An 8,924-nucleotide genomic window follows, 5' to 3' on the forward strand; every position below is an offset into this window, starting at 1 on the left:
CAGGTCAGGCTCCGCCCACTGCAGGTCACAGCCGCAGAAGCCAGCCGCCAGAGACCGGTGCCTTCCCCTGCCCTGGGCCGTGCTGGAGGCACCTCTCCCAGGGCTGTCCTAGGCGTGGCCCCAGCCTGATGCCCTCCAGCCACAACCACAGCGTGGCGGGGCAGGTTCCCATCAGACACCGGAGCCGCAGCTGTCCTGGGATGCTGCCCTGGCCTGATCAGAGGAAGACTGAACGCTGGGAGGCACTGCGGCGGTGCAGCACCCACGACCTCCGGGAAACATGGCACCTCGTGCTGCCTCTGATGCTGCCCAGCCACTGCACCCCGGGGTTCCCAGGGTCCAGGCCGTCTATGCACTGGGGAGCGGGGCCTGGCTGCCCTCGGGCCTGGCGCGCTCCGCCTTCAGCCACTGCATCTTCTGCCGGTGCTGCTGGATGGCGGCCTGGACCTTGGCGTCCATCATGGCCTCGGTGAGGACCCCGTCCTCGGAGGCATACGCCATGGCCTGCCAGGCCAGGGCAGCTGGGCGATCTCCCCGCCCGACATGCCCTCGGCAGTCTCGGAGCACTTCTCCCCACGAACTGGGCCAGCTTTCCTTCTATGGCTGGTTTAAGAACACACTTGTCAGAATGCATCCTCACCAGGTGCATCCGCTCCTCCCGCAGCAGCTCGGAGCTGACCCTCTCGTTGATGCGGGCGTGGGTGGCCCAGTCGAACTGCTCGGGCTGGTTGCTGGCCAGGACCAGCATGAACTTGCTGCTGTGCTGGCCCGTGCGGTGCAGGGAGGCATTCAGGGTAGCCCTGCGGTCCTCGCTGGTCTTCTCGGCGGCTCGCTTCCTGAGGAAGGCATCTGCTTGTCCAGGAACAGGAGGAGGCCCCGTGGAAGACCTTGTGCACCGCTGTCACACCGTCATGCCCCCTGGGCGCCACGTCCCCTCCCATCATGATGTGGTAGTCCATGCCCAAGTGCAGCGCCAATTTCTTGGCAAACAGCGTCTTCCCTGTCCCGGCACCTTCCTGCACAGGCTGTGGTTCTTCTTGGAGTTCTGCGTCGTCGCTATGGCGATGTCCTGGCTGGGACTGAGGACCACGCCCTCCTGCGCAGCCCGAGGCTGGCAGAGCAGCCGCCTGCTGACCCGCAGGGGGAGCTGCAGCGCCTCCAGCGGTGAGAGGCGGGAGGTCTCCGCACCAGGGACGGCTTCCCGAGCTGCGCCTCCATGTACCCCCCCCCCCCTCCCCCGCCGGCCACCAGCCCGGGGTTCTTGGCGGAGTAGATGCCCACAGCCAGCAGCGTCAGCCCGGCCACCGTGGCTGTCACCTTGTCCCAGTCGGTCACAAAGCCCCCGAACCCTTCGCCAAACAGGGTGCCCGCCGTCCTGATGGCCTCCAGGATGGCCCGGCGGTGCTCGGCGGCCCACAGGTGGATCTGCTCCTGGATGATGTCTGTGTTCTCCTGCTCGGAGTTGGCCCGGGGCCCGGGCCTCGACCTCTACCCTCAGCATCTCGTTCCTTTTTTTTTTTTTTTTACAGAGAGGAAGAGAGAGGGATAGAGAGTTAGAAACATCGATGAGAGAGAAACATCTATCAGCTGCCTCTTGCACAACCCCTACCGGGGATGTGCCCCCAACCAAGGTACATGCCCTTGACCGGAATCGAACCTGGAACCTTTCAGTCCGCAGACCGCCACTCTATCCACTGAGCCAAACCGGTTTCGGCAGCATCTCGTTCTTGAGCCGCAGCTCCATCTCCCGCTCCTCGGTGGCTCGCCTCATGGCCTCCGGCTTCCTCAGATTCTCCTCGTTGAGAAGTTGCCGCTGCCTCCACTGGTCGGCATAGCGCTGCCGGGCCAGCTTGTGCTGGTCCTGGGCCCTGGCCTGATGCCGCTGCGTCTCCTCGCTCAGCGTCTTCCTTTGCTCCTCGGCCTGCACGTGGATCTGTTTGCCCTTCAGCTGCTCCGCGGCGGCCTCGTTCTCTCTGAGCTTGGACTGCTGCTCCAGCTGCAGCCTCTGCTCCTGCATCTGGGCCAGGCTCAGCGCCTCCTTGGTGTGCGGCGAGCGCTCCAGCTCGCATGCCACCTTGGTCGCGCGCTCCAGGCCCGTGGGGTCGAAGTTGCTCCATTTGTCCTTGGGTGCCAGCGGCAGGGGCAGCAGGGGTCCCTCGCCTTTGCCCTTGGGATCACTTGAAGCCAAAGAGCCAGGACATGGTCCGCGAGCCCACGTACCGCCGCAGCAGCCAGTACCTGGACTGGGCAGGCGTGCATGCGCGGCTCAAAGTCTAATGAATATATTTTTAAAAGAAAAAAATTATGAACTTCTGCCTATTGGTAATTGCCATAAAGAACAGTTTATAGTTAATAATACAAACATTAAAAAACATTTTATTATTTTAGATGTAGTAATATGGGTCCTACTGAGAAAGCCAAAAAAAGAAATTTTTTTTTTTAATTATCTGTTTGGAGAAACAAAGTGGTACATGCTTGAACAACCCATGGAGAATCTTTTCTGAAGCTACACGGTATTAATTAAAAGTAAGTGTTTTATGAATGAGTAAAAACATGAATCTGTTCAGGGCAGGAGAAACAATAAAAAACTAATAGATATATAATAAAATAGCTAATACCTTTACTAATTATAAATACAAAATTGAAAATATTTTAAGATATGATGTGCTGCTTGTCAAACTAGACAATTGTTTTTAACATTATAATGAGCAGCTTTATTATAGTTTGAAAATTGGCCCACTTCTGTTCTGACAACCATGGAGGGAGTGTAAACTAGTAAAACCTTCCTCCAGGTGAATTGGCAATACTTTGTGTTTCCAGTCACTGGCGGATATTTAATATTTACTGAAAATAGTATAAACATGCAACAATATGGTCATGCATTGGGGCAAGGATAATCTATAGATTTTCCTGAAAAAAAAAGTAGTTTCAAACAATGTCTTTTAGCCTAATATGTGGTTGGCTAACTGTGGCTCGTGAGCCACATGCGGCTCTTTGGCCCCTTGAATGTGGCTCTTCCACATAATACCATATCCTGGGTGAGTCTATTTTGAAGTAGTGGCATTAGAAGTTTAAGTTAAAAATTTTGGCTCTCAAAAGAAATTTTAGTCGTTTGTACTGTTGATATTTGGTTCTGTGGACTAATGAGTTTGTTGACCACTGGCCTAATATAATCCATATTTGGTTTTAAGGAAGATAACATGAAGAGTTCAATAGTGATATTTCTTAACTACCAGAAATAAAGTGGTACATGCTTGTACATCCCATGGAGAATCTCTTAACTAGAGGCCTGGTGCACAAAATTCATGCACTTGGGGGAGGGAGGTCCCTCAGCCTGGCAGTCCAGGGGCACTCAGGGGATGTCCAACTGATGGCTTAGGCCTCTTCCAGGGAGTGGGCCTACCCCAGCAGCTGGACATCTTTAGTGTTGCCGCAGAGGTGGGAGAGGCGCCCGCCACTTCCGCTGTACTTGCCAGTCATGAGCCCACTTCTGGCTGAGTGGTACTCCCTGAGTAGGAACACACTGACCACAAGGGAAAGCTGCTGAATTGAGTGTCTGCCCCCTGGTGGTCAGCAGGTATCACTGATCAGTCATTCCACTCTTTGGTCATTTGTATATTAGCCTTTTATTATATAGGATACTAGAGGCCCAATGCACAAAATGCATGCCTGGGGGCTGTGTCCCTCAGCCCAGTCTGTACCCTCTCCAATCTGGAACCCCTCGAAGGATGTCCTACTGCCCAGGTAGGATTGGACCTAAACGGGCAGTCAGACATCCCTCTCACAATCTAGGACTGCTGGCTCCCAACTGCTCTCCTGCCTACCTTCCTGATTGCCCCTAACCATTTCTGCCTGCCAGCCTTTTCACCCTTAACTACTCCCCTGCGAGCCTGTTGCCCCTAACTGACCTCCCCTGCAGGCCTGGGTCCCCCTCAACTTCCCTTCCCTGCAGATCCAGTCACTCCCAACTTCCCTCCTCTGCTGGCCTGATCACCCCTAACTGTCCTCCTCTGCTGGCCTGATTGCCCACAACTGCCCTCCCTTGAAGGTCTGGTTCCTCTCAACTACCCTCCCCTGTTGGGCATCTTTTGATGGCCATCTTTTGTCCACATGGGGGCAGCCATCTTGTGTGTTGGAGTGATGGTCAATTTGCATATTACTCTTTTATTAGATAGGATTATTAGATAGGATAGAGGGCTGGTGCATAGGTGGGGGCCAGCTGGTTTGCCCTGAAGGGTGTCCCAGATCAGGGTGGGGGTTCCCTTGGGGCATGGAACAGCCTGGGCAAGGAGCCTGTAGTGGTTTGCAGGCTGGCCATACTCCCTGGCTACCCAAGCAGAGGCCCTGGTATCTGGGATTTATTTATCTTTTATAATTAAAACTTTGTAGCCTTGAGTGGAGGCCTGGGGTTGCCAGGGTGAGTGGAAAGCTTGGCTTCCTCCTCCATTGCCTGAAAAATCTGAGCTTCCTGCTCACTCCATGGCCACAGCCATCTTGGTTGGGTTAATTTGCATACTTGCTCCTGATTGGCTGGTATGCATCGCTTTGTGGGTACAGTGGAGTGATTGTTAACTTGCATATTACTCTTTTATTAGACAGGATAATAGATGAGGAGTATAGAAAAAAAGCAGATTTGCTTCATATCTTAACCAAAGGACTAATACAAACACACACAAAAGAATTAGATGCAATATTTGTAAAGAAACAGAGAGAGATCATTGAGAGTGTGATAATTTTAATAAGAATAATAAAAATCCAATTGACATTTCTATGGGGTGTGTTAAAATTTTTGTTTTCTACTAAAATTAAAAACAAAATAAAACTGGGTCTTCTAAGTATTTGTGTTTCATGTACCACCTACCATTCAGTACACAACACAGATCCTTTGAAATACTCATCGGTACTCTTTTCCAGACAGAAGTAAGTCATTAGTTCTGTGAGAAAGATAATCATTTTATAGGGGAGAAGGCATTAGGAACTACATTTTATACATATTAAAGTATTGAACTTGAAAATGTACATTTCATGCAATATTTTAAACTCTTAAGATATAAATTGATAGAAAAAAATATTATTCATTTCTGTAGTCCCACTTGTATTTGAAAGCTATAACCTTTTTCTTTTTAGTTTAGTTTAGAATTTGGCATGCTCTTTCATTTTCTTCAAGATCTGTCTATGTGAGTAGACATTAGGGAATGCAGATATTTCATAGAAATGAAAGGTTGGTAGAAACAGCAATCTGAAACTTTCTGAAAGACTTGTGCAATTGCATGGACATGCTTCACTTAACACTAACACTACTTGAAAAAGAACAAACCATAAAACCCAGAGAGAGAAGCCCAGGCTCTTTCTTTGTGCAGTTAATATCCTAGTACTTACCCTTCCAGATCACCAGCATCAGTCATCTTTCTTAGTTAGGTTTATTATTGCATTGATTTTATCTTGCATAATACATTATCACAAAATTAGTGATGAACAGAAATCTATTATTACATTTTCTCTAGTCTTGTGTCTAGGCATGGGGTCATGTGGTTCTCTGTTTAGGGCCTCACAGGGCTGAAAGCAAGTTATTGACTGGGTTTCTTTCTTTCCTGAAGCTTGGATCCTTTTACAAGCCCCCATAATTGTTGTCAGAATTCATTTGTTTGGAGCTCTATGCCAAATAAATGCCCTAGTCTTTTGCTGGTTGTCAGCTTTCAGGCCCATGCCACTTGGTTCCCACCAATCTCCTGACTTTAGCAAGGGTTCACCTGGTAACATCAGGCCCAACCAGGCAATACTCCTTAGACTAACTCAAAATCAACTGATTAGTAGGCTAATTATGAGAATAACATCTCATCATATTTACCTTCTCTGCCAACACTTCAGGGGTGGAAATTATACAACCATTAATTTTACCAATAAAGAGTAAGAATGACTCTTCATAAAAATGCTGCTTCAAAATGTAGGGAAGGGCCTGAAATTTTACATTTGGCTGAATATCTTATTTGAAGATGTTTAACTTTTCTTTCTAATACTGTTTTAGTATAGAATAACACTGCTCATAAGATTTATTGGTGTGAATAAGAAAAAAATAGATTTTGATTTCTGCATTATTAATAAAAACTTAATTAGAAGCTTATCCTGTGATAAACCCTAAGATACCAATATTTTCATCATTTAATGTTCATACTCATAAATATTATTATTTTACTAGAGGCCCAGTGCATAAAATTTATGCATGGGGAGAGGGGAGGTCCCCTCAGTCCAGTCTGCACCCTCTCCAATCCGGTGCCCCTCGGGGGATGTCCGACTCACAAACCTGGACTGCTAGCTCCTAATTGCTTGTCTGTCTGCCTGCCTGGTCACCCCTAACTGCCCCACCCCCTTGCTGGCTTGATTGCCCTTCACTGCCTCTGTATGCCAGCCTGATTGCCCCTAACTGCCCCCTTCTCCCCCCCGCTGGCCTGGTCTCTCCTAACTGCCCGCCACTGCCAGTCAGTTGCCCCCAACTTCCCCCTCCCTGCTGGCCTGGTTGCTCCTAACTGCTCCCCCGCCCCCCCACTGGCCTTGTCACCCCTTACTGCCTGTGCCCCCTCCCCCTCCCCCTCCCCCCCGCCTACCTCGTTGCCCCTAACTGCCCCCCTACTGGACTGGTTGCCTCTTACTGCCCTCCTCTGCTGGCCTGGTTGCCTCCAACTGCCCACCCCCTGGTCACCCCATGCATTCTGCTTGTGGTCGTCCCTCACTAAACCCCCTGCTGGTCTGATCACCCCATACAGTCTGTTTGTTCAGTCAGTTGGTCTTGCCTCACTAACTACCCTGCCAGCCTGGACATAGGCAGCCATTTTGTGAGGGTGTGAGGGTTAATTTGCATATTACTTCTTTATTATATAGGATATTACAGATGAAGAGAGATAGGTTCAGAGAAGATGATATCTCTGAGAAGTGTTGAAGCTGGGTTCATATCCTCCTCTGTCAACACCATATCCCTACTGATAAATTCATGCTGACACAATCTGCTGTTCTAAAGAAATTACCTATAGGCTACATACTCTTAGACTCTTCCATGACATATCAGGGCACCTCTTAGATAATTATTTTTAAGGAATGTTCTGTAGAATGCTGAAACTCTGTACATGTGTCCCAAGGGCTACCAGAGGGTTAAAGAAAAAACCAAGTGACATTATCTTTTCACATACATTGTGATACTGGGACAAGGATAGGACATTCGGCTAAAACATGGTGAAAACCATCCCCTGTTCAGCCTCATTTCAGAAATATTCCTTAGAAAGGGCCATTGGTGTCTTTCATTGAACTCTTCTTATAAAAATATATTAACACCAGAATACCATTTGAGATAACTTTCACATTATAATAAAAATGCTTACTTATAAAAAAGAAAACTTGATAAAACAGGCCAAGAGGGTCTTATATATCTTTTGTCCCAATTCACTGAATGTTTATGTTTTACTCCATTTGTGCTCCCCCCCCTTTCCCTCTCCCACCCTCCTTTCACCCCGTCCTATCTAATAAAAGTATAATATGCAAATTAACTATCACTCTGAGACAAAAATAGTGGCACCCAGAGCCACAAGATGGCGGCACCCAGTCCTCTTAGCCCCACTGGAGTCCCCAAGTCCGCCAAGCAGCAGCAGTCCAGGGTGTCTAGCTGGGAGACACCCGCCACCCACTCAGCGATCCCCACCAAGTGGCAGAAGCCTGGGGTGTCCAACTGGGAGGCGCCAGTGCCTTGCGTGATCCCCAGCCAGTAGTGCCAGCCTGGGCTGGGGTCTCAGGCCGGCAGGGCTGTGCACCCCCACCGCGCCATCTTCAGGCCAGAGGACCAGCACCATGCAATCTCCTGGCCACGACCAAGCTTGGGCTCTGGGGTCTTAGACCAGCAGGCCCTGGCACCCAAATCGCATGATTCCCCAGCCACCGCGGCAGCCTGGCCTGGGGTCTCAGGCTGGCAGGGCCTTGCAGCTAAGCTGCACGATCCTCTGGCCATGGAGGCAGCCTGGGCTGGGGTCTCAGGCAGGCAGGGCCTGCACCCCCTTGCACCATCTTCAGGCCAGCAGCAGCAACCTGGGCTGGGGTTGCTACAGCAATGCTTGGGATGGGGTTTCAGACCTTCAAGGCCTCGCACCCAAGTCCCCTGATCCCCCAGCAGTGGCGGCAGCCTGTCCTGGGGTCTCAGGCAGGCAGGGCCGTGCACCCCTGCCATGCAATCTTTAGGACAGTGGTGGTAGCCTGGGCTAGGGCCAAACACCCCCACCTCATGATCCCCGGCCAGGCTGAAATGGCTGCCGGGGCTGGGGTTTCAGCCCGGCCAGGGCACGATCCCCTTCCAGCAATGGCAGCCTGGGCTCTCAACCATTGAGTCACACCAACCAGGCAGATATAGAGGAATCTTAAATGTTTCTTTTTTAAAATATATATATTTTATTGATTTTTTACAGAGAGGAAGGGAAAGGGATAGAGAGCTAGAAACATCTGTGAGAGAGAAACATTGATCAGCAGCCTCTTGCACACGCCCCACTGGGGATGTGCCCACAACCACGGTACATGCCCTTGACCAGATTCGAACCTGGGATCCTTGAGTCTGCAGGCCAATGTTCCATCCACTGAACCAAACCAGTTTGGGTTGTCCAATAAGCTAAAGAAAGAAAGAAAAATAAACAAACCATATCTAATAAAGAAGGAATATGCAAGGGAGGGAATTTGGGGGTGACCAGGGTGTCAGGGGAGGGCAGTTGGGGATGATCAGGCTGGCAGGGAGCAGTTAGGTATTGATCAGGCTGGCAGGGCAGTGGTTAGGGGGTGATCAGGCTGGCAGGCAGAAGTGGTTAGGGGCAATCGGGAAGGCAGGCAGGTGAGTAGTTGGGAGCCAACAGTCCTAGATTGTGAAAGGAATGTCCAAAGGCCTGTTTAGGCTCGATCTC

At 50.1% G+C, this 8,924-nt stretch overlaps 1 pseudogene across 1 annotated transcript; it reads right to left on the minus strand.

Annotated features, from left to right (window-relative positions):
• Positions 1–348: 348 nt before the first annotated feature.
• Positions 349–2,201, minus strand: LOC311625200 (ATPase family AAA domain-containing protein 3-like; annotated as a pseudogene). Its single transcript has 2 exons — positions 1,721–2,201; positions 349–1,501 (listed from the first exon to the last, which is right to left on the minus strand). The product of its transcript is annotated as an ATPase family AAA domain-containing protein 3-like (transcript).
• Positions 2,202–8,924: the final 6,723 nt, after the last annotated feature.

Source organism: Pipistrellus hanaki (genome assembly GCF_964339955.1).
Source record: "Pipistrellus hanaki genome assembly, chromosome: 7".
Taxonomy (NCBI): domain Eukaryota; kingdom Metazoa; phylum Chordata; class Mammalia; order Chiroptera; family Vespertilionidae; genus Pipistrellus; species Pipistrellus hanaki.